The sequence below is a fragment of the Urocitellus parryii genome, unplaced genomic scaffold (genome assembly GCF_045843805.1).
Source record: "Urocitellus parryii isolate mUroPar1 unplaced genomic scaffold, mUroPar1.hap1 Scaffold_95, whole genome shotgun sequence".
NCBI classification, from domain to species: Eukaryota; Metazoa; Chordata; class Mammalia; order Rodentia; family Sciuridae; genus Urocitellus; species Urocitellus parryii.
The window spans coordinates 376597-391951 of NW_027554244.1; the positions used below are offsets into that span (position 1 = coordinate 376597).

The window sequence follows — 15355 nt, forward strand, 5'->3', positions numbered from 1 at the left end:
ATTTCACATCACAGGAAAGTCAAAAAACAACTCTTAACATTGATTAGCACATTCATTGGCAGGAACAAGTCAGGTAAGGGTGATTGGTTAGTTCAAGTGGTGGATACATTTGAACTGATTGCTTTAGGCTATGAGGGGTTGCAAGAGTGTATATAATAAACTTGCAGGGTTGCCTAATCATTTTGCCAATCACCAAACTACTCGGAAGGTCACCTGGCATTTCAGGTATTTTCCTTGTCTCGTACTGATTGTGGTCACTAGGGGGTGACTATGGGTCCTAACCTAGTGTAACTGAGTCAGGGTCACCTGGCATGGAAGATCAATCCAGTTATTTACAGACACAACTCAGCAGGTTGAGTATGTGCCTAGGAGCACTCTGGGTTTTTCCAAGGACAAGGGTAACACCCTCCTTTGGACAGTCTTTGCTCTGATGTAGAGGCTTATTTCTCAAAAATGGAGTCACATCAGTTTCTCACTCCATTATTAGAGGTCATTTATCACCAGGCACACCCACAGAGCCCTCTAATATGGCCTCAGACAAATTACTTCCCCTCACCCTGATAAACTGAGTAAAGCCTCTGGCAGGCTTTTCTCTCCTGATAAGAGTGAAAGGTGAGAATATCAAGATGGAGACCACCAGACCAGATGTTTCTGACCCCAGGATAAATAATATCAAGGAGAAATCTGGCGGCACCTGATAAGAATTGCTAGGGGTGGTCAAAAAACCCAAAATTTAGTATAATAATAGAGCTAATAAACAGGGATTCAGACAGCCTAAACAAGTATGCACTCAAGCTGGAGAGGCTGATGAGAACCTGCACTGAAATCTCATAACTTGCCATCATTCTCCTGATTCTCTCTGTGATCCTCACTGTTCTTAAACTCTACCAACTTGTCTGGACCTTTGTGAGAGCTGCAACTTTTCCCTGTGACCCTCTCCTCAACTGGTCATCCACTCCACACCAGAAAAAGCCTGTTTTTGTTCAGGACCTGATCACTGCTGTCTGAGTGAATGTGCATCTGCAGGTCATAAAGCCTAAGGCTTGAGACTTTTGAACTTGGCATAAAGAGGAAATGTCATGTCACTAGCCTGTCATGTTTTGTAATGCTCAGAATTAATCTAAAATTGTTTTCTGTGAATTATTTAATCTAGAATTTCTTGCTGTTATTTGATTATCTCCATTGCAGTGCCTATCATTAAGGATTGTTGTTTTCTTCATTAAGAACCTGTAGAGTAAAGTTGTATTGAGTAATTTGAATGAATAAAGAATTGAAAGGGGTAGAAACACATGGACATTCTTTATTTCTTCCCTTGACTGCATATGTCACAAATTTTCCCCCTGGAGATAGGTTGTTATTATTTTTAAAGTATCAAATTAAGGAATTCTTATCACTAAAGATTACTTTTATGTTCAATTCTAAATGTTGACTATATTTTTGGCATTATCTCTGTCCTCTGACTGTTATTGTTACCACTGTTTACTGGTAATGAGGCCTCGCTTCCCTGAATGGTGAAGTATAACACTGGAGAAGCATGCCAGGGCAAGTTTAGAGTGGAGAGTTGAAGCTTTATTAAATGAGAGCAGAAAAGCTTCTCCCTGGAGAAAAAAGGGGACTCAATGTAGTGACACCCCCTTTCTCCAAAGAAAAGCCCTCTTCACCATGGCTGACTTGGGGACTGTCAGCCAAAGAGTCTCTGCAAAAGAGTTCAATGTCGATAAACTTCCTATTTTTCTGTCACTCTGTTTACTTGACCACTGGCTGAGAAGATACCAGCACTCTAGATGCTGGACAACCCCTTACTAGTTTTTCACAAATGTATTCAGTAGAGTACTTTGAAGAAATGTGTAAACAAGGCCTCTGGCCTTGAACTGGGCTTCACAGGGATGTCTACATTTTTAAGATAAGTTACAAATAAGCTCAAGATAACAGCTGGAAAGGGGAGGAAGAAAAAGAGGAAGAAGCTCTCACCTTCTCAGGTGTTGTCCTTGAAGGGTTAATTTGCCCAGAACAGTGAAAGAAAAAGCTGCTTTTATGTGAACTTCTGCAGACTGTGAACTTCTGAGCCCCTTCCCTTACAGGCTTGGTATAAAACTCTGAAACTATCTGAACATGGGGTTCAGGGGATTGATTACAACAAAAGCTGTGCCCTCTGAACCTGACTGCAGCCAAATAAAACTGTCTCCTGCTATCTTCAGTGTCTTGCCTCATTTGTCCCTACAACAAACTGGGACACAGTGCTGGAGGGAGTTCTGTCACATGTGGTGAGTCAGGATCTACAGGAGAAAACACCAACTGGGCTGCTATCCCATACACATTTCCCACTTCAGGGTAGAAAAACTGATTCTGGGCATTGCCCTGAAACCTCTCCCCACCACAAGATGCCTTTACATATAAGGGTTTACTGGCTTCCCCATGTGAGTCACATGTCATTTGGAAGCCAATGGCAGATCCACATGTCCCCACCACAGATGTTTTATTACACACCTGCACTCCATTGTTCCAGGACCAGTTCCCAGCGGGCTCCAACTCACTGGCATCTCTGTTCTACACCATTTTCATGAATTCCAGTCAAATAAGGCACTGTCTGGCTCAGTCATGATGAGCAACAGGAGATCCAAAGATTTCCCAGTGCTTCCTGGTCATGAGAATTTCAAAAATTTCATGGTATTGTTCTAGCCATCATTCAAGGATAAAGTAGGTGGCACTGTGGGTTTCAATACATTCAGGAACCAGTAAGTGGTGATTAATCTCCTATCAATGAAAGCTCTGAAGAAGTCACAAAGGCAAGTCTTCCTAAAAAGCAGCCAAAAGTTCACATGAAGCCAGGCACGTTGAGGTCTATAATGTGAGGTCCATGTGTGTTTTGTTCTCAACTATGGCTGACAAGTCTTTCACAATTAAATCATGTGATTCCCAGTACTGCTGAGGAAAGCCACCATGGGCCTAAATCTCAGTTTCCAAGGGCACATCTCATGCTTGGCCTCTTCAAATCCCAACACAATTCATGGCAATACTTCTCTGAGGTCAGTTCCAGAACTCAATCTCTAATGGGAATCACACCAGACATCAAGCTGAGATTGGCCCAGTCATCTCTTCCAACCACCACACAAATGATCACAATTCCAACAAAAACACTCTCACAAGTTCCTCATCTTCATTCATATAGTCAATCATCATAACATTCTGGCTGGAGGTTTCCATACAGGAAGCAGTCCTAGATTGTGTCCAAAGTAAGCTCCCATGCCCCTCATTTGCCTAAAGCCATGGTGGCCTAGACACCCTTCTTGAGAACCAGGAGAGATAAAATGAGCCTGCAGTTAATACTTACTCTTTTTATTTTGTCATTTTAATTTTGGATGGACACATGGCATCTTTATTTAGTTTTATGGGGTGCTGAGAATCTAAGCAATAGCCTAACGCATGGGCAAGAGGATGATTCAGACACATCTCCTTACAGAGAACTTTACCAAGGAGCCACAGGGGAAGTCCCTTAATTTCCATTTTAAAACTATTTTCTTAAGGCTTCATAAAGCGGTGGGTGGCCTGAGGCAAAGACCTTCCTGACATTCAGGGGAACAGATCAATAGGTAAGAAAAAAGCCTGGAGACAGATGTTTCCACAAGATGAACACTATCACACTTACAGCTCCTGATCATGCTACTTGGGTTGCTGTCTAGCCAATCAGGGTTTCTCCACTGAGAGCCTTACCAGTCACAATGATTTCTGAGTTTTATGAAATGCTTGGCATTCCATTCAGCAATCCAGTATATGGCTATGTCACAGAGTTTGGAGGTGGTACATATCTTGGACACAAAACCACAGCCCCTTCTGGAGAGTGGCCAAAATTCAGGAAGAATATAGAAACTTAGGAACATAGTAGTTGTTGCTTATCTGCAAGGCAAACAGCAATCCATTCATATATTCACCAGGAGGAGTGCTGGGAAGCTTTCCATTAGACAGGAACATCCAATGATGCATTTTTTTTAGTGTCTTTGACCACACACACAGTGGGATCCATCAACATAGAAACACTCACCTTTAGCAAAAGGACTCATTAGTAAACAGTCCACTCCAAACAGAACAAACTATTTTCTCCATATTCTCAGAACATGAGACAAAATCACAAATTCAAACACACACCCACAAAGACACACATACACCACCCTGGAGTTAGTCTGCATCTATCCAAAGTGTTCTTTGACTAGTGGGTGACGCTATGTTCCCAAAGAGTGTCCTGTCCTGTATCAGCTCTGGTCTCCTTGGCCAACTCTGTGAAGTTGTCAGGAGCCAGCAATGAGCCAGTACCTTCCTTCTCAGGAAAGGCCCCTCTTCAGAGCTTTCCTGGTATTTGGCCATCCCCACATCAGTAGGTGCCAAGAAAGAATGACTCTGTCCTTGGTAAATCCAAACAAGTGAGCCCACAGGGACTGGGACTGGCTCTGGGTGCCTCCCTACCTGGATCCCAAGTAGAGAGTTCCATCACCAAGAAAGTGAGGTGAGGTTAATTCCTTCAAGAAAATAAATGAGGTCGCTGCCTTGGAAACCACTTTGTTTTAACAGTGGTTTCCAAGAGTCCCTTGAGATGGAGACTGCCCAATCCTCCTGTGACATTTTCACAAGTTATCAAGGTATTCATACCATAAGCGCCCAACATTAGCTATCCCCACAGGCCTGGTTTGGTCCATATTGTCTTCATTGAGAATAGAGAGGCTGATTCAGACACATCCCTTCATCCTGACCAGGTTGTTTGCCATGGAAGATAACTTCAGGCCTCTCAGGTCCTACATCGCTGCCTGGAATTCATCTCAAACATCCCACTATGCCTCATGTCATCCACATTTCATGGGATTCCTCTGTCACTCAGCAAGTTTTCTCTTCCATGCTGGGTCCACTTGAAGTTTGGCTTTGATCATCAGTTTGGCTTGTATTTTGTCTCCCCATGCATAGCTTTGCCATTAGCTTCACACTCACCCTACAGTGAAGATCATTCATTCCTTCTTGCTATCTCCACGGTGAGTACAGTGTGTGGCACTCATGGATTCACATAACATCGTTCCATAATGGAAGTCACATGATGCAGGTGTGTTAGTCAGATGTTCCTAACTGGAAAATCCTAAAATAGGTTAGTTTGCTGGCTCGGCTGCCTCTGGGGTGTGTGGGTGAGGTCGGTGAGGGCTGCAACGGGATGCGCTGGTGGCCTTGGCGGGTCCCGGCGGGCGTGCACGGTGAGGAGGGTCGGCCGTTGCCGCCATGACCAAGGTAGTGTTCCAGGCTGGGCCTCCGGTGGCGGCAGCGGGCGGGAAGGAGAAGCGCTCCTTTAGAAAGTGGTTGTTCTGGAGAGGCCGGTGGGAGGTGGCAGCCGCCCCTCCTCGCCCTCTTCAGCGCCCCTCTTGGCCCTCCTCTGCTTGATAGGGTGGGCAGCTTCCGAGCAGTGTCCTCACTCTCGCACCTTCGCTCCGAGGGCGCCGCGGGACAATGGGCCTCCGCAGCAGCTGGTTCCCGCCCAGGGTCCCAACTGCACCCACGCCGCTGCCCTGCCCGCCCTGCCCGCCTGGCCCGCCTGGCCTGCGCCCAGAGCTGGTGCCGTGAGTTGGGGGCTTCGCAACCACGCAATGCCTGCTCTGAACACCGCTGCAGCGCCTCAGACACACCCAGTTCTTCCCAAGCACCTTCGCTGGGCTAGTACCGGGGAGGGCACCTGGAGCCCTCCCTGACCCGAGCAGCCCTCAGAATGTGGTGCAAAGTAGCCAGGGCGAGGTCACAGAGCAGCTGGCGCACCTGTGCGGGCCCTCTAGACCCTGGAGTACACCCCTCAGCACAGTTGCGACTTCAAGAGTACTGTGTCAAAGAACGCACTTCAGGATGGGGGAATCCCAGCATGATGCCCAGGAGTCTCTGCTGTGGCTTTTGTACCTCATAAAGACCTCAATCCTGCTGGAAAGCAGGGGGACCAGCCTCCTCTGAAGCCTCCATCAGAGACTGATGTCATGCCCGTGGGACCATCTTCTCCTGTGTGTAGCACTTTTGTACAAGAACTTTTTCAAGCCCAGTACAGATCTTCTTTGACATATCCCCATTGTCAGAAACAGAGCAACACTTTGGATCCTTTCCTCTGCATTTCTTTGCCAATTCCTCTAACCCACACAAGACCTATTTCACTATAATGTACCAAGGGAAATGTCCTCATTGCATGAGGATTGCTGTGGCTGTGCCACTGTTTGGGACTGTTTCCAGACTTCAGGAAGCAATAGCTATGGAAACAAAGATCCTCACTGATCAGATTGCCTTGACAGAAATGTACTATGATGGATTCCTCTTTTTCTTTTGTGTTACAGATGACCTGGAGACAGTCAATGAAAGTGAAGGCATTTTTGCTTTAAGACTCCAGAAGTATTTCGGCCTGAAGGAATTCTCAGTCAAAGAAGAATTCACTTAAACAACAATCTCAATCACTTGAAGTTTGGCTTGGATCATCAGAGACTATCTTCCTCTACACAAACAGAAGCAAAGCAGGGGGAATTGGACCTGCCCACCACCAGAGCAGGCAGTGACAAGATTGTCATGCTGGTGTGTAACTGAGCCTGCACTGGGCAGCAGGGAAGGAGATTTGGACTGCCTTTTATGCTGCACTTAGAGAAGATGATAGCATGGGACCTTCTGCAGAAGAAAATTTTGGAGAAGATGAAGTATTTCCTGAGGCCTACTGTTTGCATTCAAGTGTGTCCGTTCAGTTTGCATGTGGTCAGTTTTGTGGGAATTACATACTTGCTGTCCCAGGAGGAACAGCCCCTGTGCCACCCAACAGTAGAAAGGGCATTAAAATCTTGTGCACCAGGTGGCACTGCTCATGAGAAGTTAGTGGTAGGATGGGACAAGGAGACAAAAATTTCTTATTTGTACACACTGAAGATGAGTATATCCCAGATGCAGAAAGTGTCTGCCTGCAGAAGGAGGGGCATCATCAACCTCAGACCTGCACTTTATCCCAGTGTTTCCAACTGTAAGCCAAAGAGGAACAACTGGTCCCAGATGATGCCTGGTGTTGCCCATACTGCAAGCAGCTGCAGGAGGGGAGCATCACGCGGAGCCTGTGCACTCTGCCTCATGTGCTATACACCTCAAGAGATTTCAACAGGAAGGTGACAGGAATGTGAAACTTCTAATCATGGTCAAGTTCCCCTTGACTGGCCTGGACATGACTCTTCATGTGGTCAAGAGAAGCCAGAGCAGCTGGAGTTTGCTCTCCCATTGGTCCCCATGGAGGCAGCCCTATGAACTCAGGAGGGACCCTTAGGACTACATCTATTACCTGTATGCTGTGTGCAATCACCATGGCATCATGCAAGGGGGGCACTACCCAGCATACTGGAAAAACTCCATGGATGGCCTCTGATATTGCTTCAATGACAGTGATGTGCAGCAGCTTTCGGAGGACGAAGTGTGCCCGCAGACAGCATATATAATCTTCTACCAAAGGCAGATAGCCATCCGGTCATGGTGGGCTAACAGCTCAGTAGCCAGCTTCACAAGTTCTTCCCTGTTCGAGCACTGGGTGAGCTAGCTTCCAGGGAGCAGGCAAGCCAGTGTGACTTCAGAGGCCTCCTCCAGACGAACCTCCCTGGCCTCACTCTTCAAGTCCATGGAAATGACTGCGGAAAGGAGTGAAGATGATGCTGGCTTTTCAACGCGGCCATTTGTGAGGAGTGTCCAGAGCCAGAGCTTGTCCTCCAGATCATCTGTGACCAGCTCCTTGGCTGTTAATGAAAATTGCATGAGAACTTCTTGGTCCCTGTCTGTGAAGTTGCAGATGTGCTCCATTTCTCCTTCCCACCTCTCAGGGTGAAGCCAGATTTAAAGATAGGTAGTTAGTGTAGGTAGGTAAATCGGGTCTAATATTGAGTAAAATTGAAAATGAAGGCCATATAGAGAATGGAGCCTGGGAAAGCAGAGTACAACTTGGGAAATTGAAATGTTAATGTTCCCAAGGCCCAGAGCCTATGCCAAGGAAATGTGAATGAAGCAGCTCCCAGCAAACAGGGAGATGCTAATCCAAAAGTCCTTCCTGGCCAGATTACTCCTTTGGCCCACCTGCTCCCCACACTTTGGGCCTTCCCACCTAAATTCCATCAGTGAAAGATAAGAGAACAAAGGACAGGAATGCTGACAGAATTGCAGGAAAGCTGAATGAAGACCTTAGTTATAAAAGAGGGAAGACCTTCCCCCTTCCACAGATCCCACCTCTTGGGTCCCCTTCTTCCTCTGGGAGAAGTCTTTTCTGCTGTCCTTATTTAAGCTTCTACTTTCCATTCTAAACTTGCCTCAGCATGCTTCTCTGGTGTTATACTTCAGCATTGGGGAAGCAAGGACTCATCACCAGTAATCAGAGGTAACAAGGGGACTCTCCAGTTCACAGCTCTGCCTCCACCTTAGAGAAGATCCAGTAAGCAGTGGATGACAAGGTCTCCATCTCTTGCCTTGGCAGCTTGAGGAAACTTTCCAGCAGTTATCAGGAAGCAAGTGATAGTCACAGTCTATGAGAACACAAGGCTGTTAGCTGAGCCCCCCTGGCTGTCATGTAGGGTGTGTTCAGAGATGAGTCAGATACCCAAAATTGAATTCCAGTGTTCAATTTTAGATACACAGAGCAAAAACTTAGCCCAAGGGGATCGCTTACCATTTGTCTCCTATGCATTTTATAACAATAACCAGATTGCTTGCATGGATCAGAATGATCTCATGGACTTCTCTCCTGTCAAAGAAGTGAAACCCCAGGCCATCCAGGCTCACTCACAAATAGAACCAGAGAGCACAACCAAGAAGTCTCCCAGTTCCAAAGGCATTTCTGAGCCAGATCAAAGCTTGCAAAGGGGAGAGCATCCTTGGCAAGCCAAGAATCATCTCTTTCAAGTACATCCCCTTCTTCTCTGTTCCTGTCAACGTTTCTCTAAAGCCTTCTCGCTCTTGAAGCAAAGGAGATTCTTCTAGGGCCTGTGGAAGGCATTCATGCCCTGCTCCTGACCAGCCCAGTCCCATGATTCTGCACCATCTCCCTTGCCACAGAAGCAGAAGTCAGCTTCTGATTACACTGCTTCCTCTACATCTGCTAAAAAAGCCTCAGGCTCTGCCACCAGTGGCCCCTTCCCTCCTGGGAAGAAGAGGACTTCAGAGTGAACCTTGAGTAGGGAGATCTCCAGACAAAGCCTGGGTTCCCACAGAGCCAGTGTTACCTCCATCTCCAAACCCAACTCCCCTTGGGTGAGCCAGGCCAGAGCCAGGGAGGGCAGAGGTAACAGCAAGCATGTGTGGAGCTCCTCCGTGGCCAGCCTATACCTCCCCAGCATGAGTGTGCAGTCTGGTCTGAAGAGGGACAGCAAGTCTGAGGATAAGGGTCTGTCCTCCTTCAAGGAAACTAGGAGGTCGATGAACCTCAGCAAGACAACCTTGATGTCTAAAAAGACACGTAGGAGCTCTGTCAAGTCAGACCATAAGAGTGCCAGTGATGACAAGGCTGAGAAAGGCCACAGCCTCCGGGGCCCCCAGCAGCCAAATTCACATGCAGTTGCAAAGGAGCAGCTTGTCTCCAAGGAGCCTACCCACACTGAACATTCCTTGCTCTCTGCTCACAAGACCATGTTTTCTCAGCTGGATTCCACTCTTCCCTCATCTCCCAGAGGCAAGCAGCCTGATGTGAAAGCCTCCAAAAAGTTCCCTTCTAGCATACAGACCTCTGACCAGCCTTCTCAGAAACCTCAGGGACATTTCCGCAGCCTAAGTGTTCTCTGTCTGTAAAGATGTTTATTTAGCAGCCCTTCTCGCCCACCAAAGCCCTCTATGCATTTGTTTTGTTATTTTTTGGTCATGTGACTGATTGCATGTGCGTGCATGTGTGCATGCGTTAGTGAGTGTGTGTTTGTATGCAAGGAAAAGTCAGTTGTAAATTGTTAAAAGAGTCATCTTATTCTGCCATTGAACCAAGTAACAGTTATAGGCAAAGCATTGATACCAGGCTAACTGAAGTCATCATAGACAATGCCTGGACAGTCCCTTTAGCAATTTTATATATATATATATATTTTTTTTTTCTTCTTCTTCTTCTTCTTTCTAGAGAACTCTAATGACTCTCACTGGACACTAGGGTCTTGAAACCTGTGAACCAGTTAGGCTATCATTAGTGTATGGAAGGGTGGATTATTTGACTTGGATTTCATCTGATCAGGATTTGTCCACACTGTGGGTTGTCGAGTGGCACAACTGTAAAAATAACATATGAAACAAACCGAGGGAAAAACTGTTGCTTTTGGCACTTGTGCCCCATTTACCAGTCTTTGTAAAGGGAAATATTTTAACACTAATGTTTCTAAGGTATCTATACTCAGCTAGTCCAGGATGAATGTGCATCAGTAAGTGGATTAAAGAGAAAAAAACCTTAAAATAAATAAATTTAGAGGAGAAAAGTTTCATGTGGTTCATGGTTTGAAAGTTGACAGACCATGGTCAGTTAGCAGTATGGCTTTTGGGTTATGATGAAGCACAGAACACCATGATATGGAAATCATGAGGAAGCAAATCTGTTCACCTCATGGTGGCTGGGGAAGCACAGAGAGGAAGAGGAGCAGTCAGGATTCTCATCCTTTCTTTAAAGGCATGCTCCAAATAACCTGACTTCTACTAGGCCCCACCTCCTAAAGGTTCCACCATATCCCAATAGCATCACTGGCTGGAGACCTGTGGACATTCAAAATCCAAAATATAGCAATGGGTACTTTGTGCTTAAATGTCTGCTAAATCTAGAGATGGAGATCATGGAGAAGAGGAACTTGTACCCTAGGTCTATAACAAAAAGCTTTGTACATGACTATGCCCAATGTTATGTCTATAATTAAGTTAATACCATCATTCGTAAGAATTGCTACAATTTACCTGTTAATATAGTCATGTTTCACATTACAACATTTTAGTCAACACATCATACAACTGTGGTCCCATATATTTTTAATTTTTCAAGTTTTGTTACATAAAGTAATGGTTTTTTAATACTGAAAAATTCCTGTGGCTTAGTGATGTCATGGCTATTGTAACTTTGGAGTACAATATACTACCCAGATGTTTGTGGTGTTACTGATGTAAATAACACTGCCAACTCTATGTAAAATGATAGCACATATATATTATGTACGACACATAGTACATGATAATTTAAAAATGACCGTAAATGATTTATGCATTTACTATATTTTGTATATTATATTAGAGGGTACTCCTCATTTAGAAAAATGTTTACTGTACAACAGAGATACAATTTTAATTTAATATCACTGATATCTAATTTTTATTGTGTCCTCTCTGCCTTTTTATTTTTTAATTATTTTCTTTTTAAATTTTTTTCTTAGTTAATAGATCTTTATTTTATTTATTTATACATGGTGTTGAGAATCAAATCCAGTGCCTCACACATGCCAGGCAAGGGTAATATCACTGATCCACAGTCCCAGCTCATTTCTGCCTTTTTATAAATAATATTTTTCTTCCCCTCTCCCATGATTATTCATCATATTTTTCCTGTTTGCCACACAAAGCTGCATCTTTGCTCAAGCATATTCAAGAGTATGGAATTCTGTCAGAAGGACACATCCTAAGGCATTGCCATTCATTACAAGTTATATATATATATATATATATATATATATATATATATATATATATATATATATATAACAGATTGAGTGTTCTCTATCCAAAATGCTTGGGAGCAAACATTTTAGATTTTGGAATTTTTTAAAATTTTGATACACTTGTATAAATATAACACAAAAACCATTTATATTTCATGTACACTTTATGCCCTTATGCACATAGACTGAAGGTGATTGTATACAATAGTTTAAGTTTACCATTGTTTTAAATATGAGCCATTGCATAGACCAGATGTGGAATTTTCCTCTCAAAGTTCATGTCAGTGCTCAAACAGTTATGGATTTTAAAACATTTCAAGATTTTCAGATTAGGGATTCTCACTGTATAATAAGAAAAGTAACTGATATCTCCTTAATTTATAGGGAATACGACAGTAGGTGCAATTGTGTTCTGATTTAAGATCTTTAGTCAAATATCATCCAACACCAAACTCAATTTTGCTTTTTAATTCTTTTATAGAAGCTAATAGAATCTCTGCATGTCACGGGACTAATGCCAGTATGTCCCTATTTATTACATATTCCAATGGCTCTTGAGACCCATTTTGTTACAATCTAGCCCAAATTTTGCCCTTTACCATGACAGTGATTGCATATAATTCTGTTTGTACAAGAAACATTTTTATGTTCTTCCCCTCTGAAGTATAAACCTTGTTTCTAAATTCATTTTATTAATACCTGACAAGCCTTAATGACTCCCTGAAAATAGCTGAAAAGAAATTTGAGAGGCACATGTGTCAGAAAGTGGACTAGGCTATTGTACATTTATTTGAACATTTGATTTTTGCAGACATATAACTACACATCTCTAAGTGCTTTCTTTAGAAAAATAAGTCACATTTAACCTTAAATTTGCATTACTCTGAACAATAGCTACACATCTGAGACCACATTGAGTAATGTATTTCACTTTCATAGATAAATGTGAATGTCTATGCATTTGTGTGCTTCTTTGCAGTTGCAAATGCATCCAACCTATTTAGTCTTGCTTGGATAACTAAATAGTACTGCTGCTAGAATTTTTAAAATGTGAAACTCTTAGGTTAAAGTTAGGTAATTTGTTTCAAAATAGAATACATTTCATATAGAGATTTTGATTAAATTGAAGAATATCAAGTGGTCTTCATTCAAGATCAAGGAAGCTTCATGATTATCATAATGAATAATTTGGGATTCTATAGGATTGTGTTTTACATAGATCACTCATCTATATTCTGACCCCATCAACCAAAACTCCCTGGACATATGTACTTTCCAGGGAAATTGGTATGATTTATGAGTGGTTCTCATTGTGGCCATCACCAAATCACCTAAGTGATTCTCACCCTAGTGCCAATGATATGGAGTAAATTTTTACTCCCCACCCAAAAGTATGTTTAGGTTCTATCTCAAGTGCCTTTTCTGGAAATAGGAACTTTGCAGTCATAATTAGCTAAGCTGAGGTCATCTTGGAATAGAGTTGGCCATTGATCCAATATACCTGGAGTCCTTATAAGAAGAGTACAAGAGACAGACACACAGATGAACCGAGAAAAAAGCCATGTGAAGAGAAAGCAGAGACTTAAGTAATGTAGTGTCAAAGATTGCTGAAAGCACCAGAAACTAGGAGGAGATGAGGAAGTATTCCCCTTAGGCTTCATAGATACATGGCTCTGCCAACACCTTGATTTCTGATTCATAGCCTCTGAAACTGTGAGACAATATTATTGTTTGTTATTTAAACCACCAGATTTTTCAAATTTTGCTATGACAATGATAGTAAACAAATATAACTACTTATTCAAGAAGTAAGGCAAAGGGAACTGTCTTTTGAAAGGTGTATGCCCTCTAGTGATTCTGCAATGAGCAAGCTTTGGAATCAAGAGATAGATGATCTCTGGGATTCTAAAATCTCAGGTATGATGATGGGAGAACACATATGTATTTCATGCAGGAGGTTTATATCTATTTCATTGATGAAAACTAACTCATCAAGACAGTGATAGAAGAGAAATCTCCTAATTATGATAATGAAGCTCTACATGAGGCTATTCTGTAGTTGCTACCCTAGAAGTACAAGGCACTTGAAGGTCAATTCAAATTTCATTTTGACAAACACCTCAGCTTAAAGTTATTTGCTCTTGGAGATATGATGCTTATTCAGTTTTTCGTGAGTAAGTGTTAGGGTGCTAATACATTTGCCTCATAATGGACAATATATCTTCTATGTATGAACATCTAGTTGTTTTGCAATTATTTCTGGTGATTGATATTAAACTATTATTTATTAGACTGTGGCACCAAATACAAATTTATTTTTCATACTGCTAAATTTAGACGTGCCTCTCTCCCATCTGGGTCTGCCCTAGTGACACAATAGTGTCTTACACAGCAGAGACAGCATGAGAGATTCACACTATGCCCAGAGCTGACAGAGTGCCTGAGTAATGGCAGCTGTCTCCTCAAACACCAGAAGGGCCTCCATGCATAGCAGCAGCAACCAATGACTCCCAACTCCACAGTACATCTTGTTCAACATCATTCATATAAGCTGTTCTTCTACACTTTTTCTTTATTACAGGTCTTCACTGTGGACTACCAATGGGGATCCTGAAGGAAATGCAATTCTATGAGGAGTTCTTTTTTTTCCTCCAGAGAAAGAAAAGAAAAACTCTAGCAATTTTCTCCCATATAGTAAATTATTGAACAAAACAGGGTTAAAAATTACTCAAAAGTGATCAGGCACTTAGGAAACAGAAGAGGAAACTGCCTGTCACAGCCCTATGTATGGAAGAGGCTTGCAACATAATTATTGGGAGATATCTGATTTTTGTCTTCATAATGAAAACACACACACACACACACACACACACACACACACACACATACACGAATACATGCACACACATTTGTGTTTGGGTTACTGTAAACAATCTTTCATGATAGTTTTGTCTAGCCTAACAGGGATTCTCAGATGGAAGTTCACTATCAAGTTTATTTAATAATAGTCTTTCATTTTCTGGTCTCATAAATGAAAAAGCTTGCTTATTTTTATTTTTCTCTTTTTTCCCATTTCAACTTTATTTAGAGATTGAGGATAATGTGAATACCAAAGTACACACGAAAGAAGAAACAAGTGTGAAAACTTGTAGAACGTGTGTTAGAATTTTCTTCAATCTAGTCTAAACACTGAGGCTGATCTAAATCTCTGATGTGGAATTCTGCCCTATGAGATTATACTGACATATTTTTAGATTATTGCAGCACTTTATCTTCTATCGTTTATTTTTGAATTGACAACATTATTGTGTGGGAAGTATCCACAATGATATTTAAATGACCAATTTTTGAATACATGACCTGCAGTATATTGTGTGGTATTCAAGATCAGAGACCATGTCTAAACTTCCTTGTATATATCATTTTCTTAGCTTGGACCTGGCACATAGTAGTAACTTAATACCTTCTTTTACTTGAATTGTTTCTGGCTTCTAACAAATAGGGTGGAAAGGAGCAAACAAAATACTGTGCCATATATCACAAATAATTGGGAATAAGATGTGGTTCTTATTGGATGTGATTCTATTATATTTCAGGGTCTGACATAAGACAAAAAATATCATAACCAATTCATTAATAAAAATGAAGATTGTTACTGTTTACATTATGATCAGAGGTAC

At 42.4% G+C, this 15355-nt stretch overlaps 1 pseudogene; it reads left to right on the plus strand.

The window, feature by feature from the left end:
- Window positions 1–5253: 5253 nt before the first annotated feature.
- On the plus strand, window positions 5254–9792 carry LOC144253107 (ubiquitin carboxyl-terminal hydrolase 31 pseudogene; annotated as a pseudogene).
- Window positions 9793–15355: the final 5563 nt, after the last annotated feature.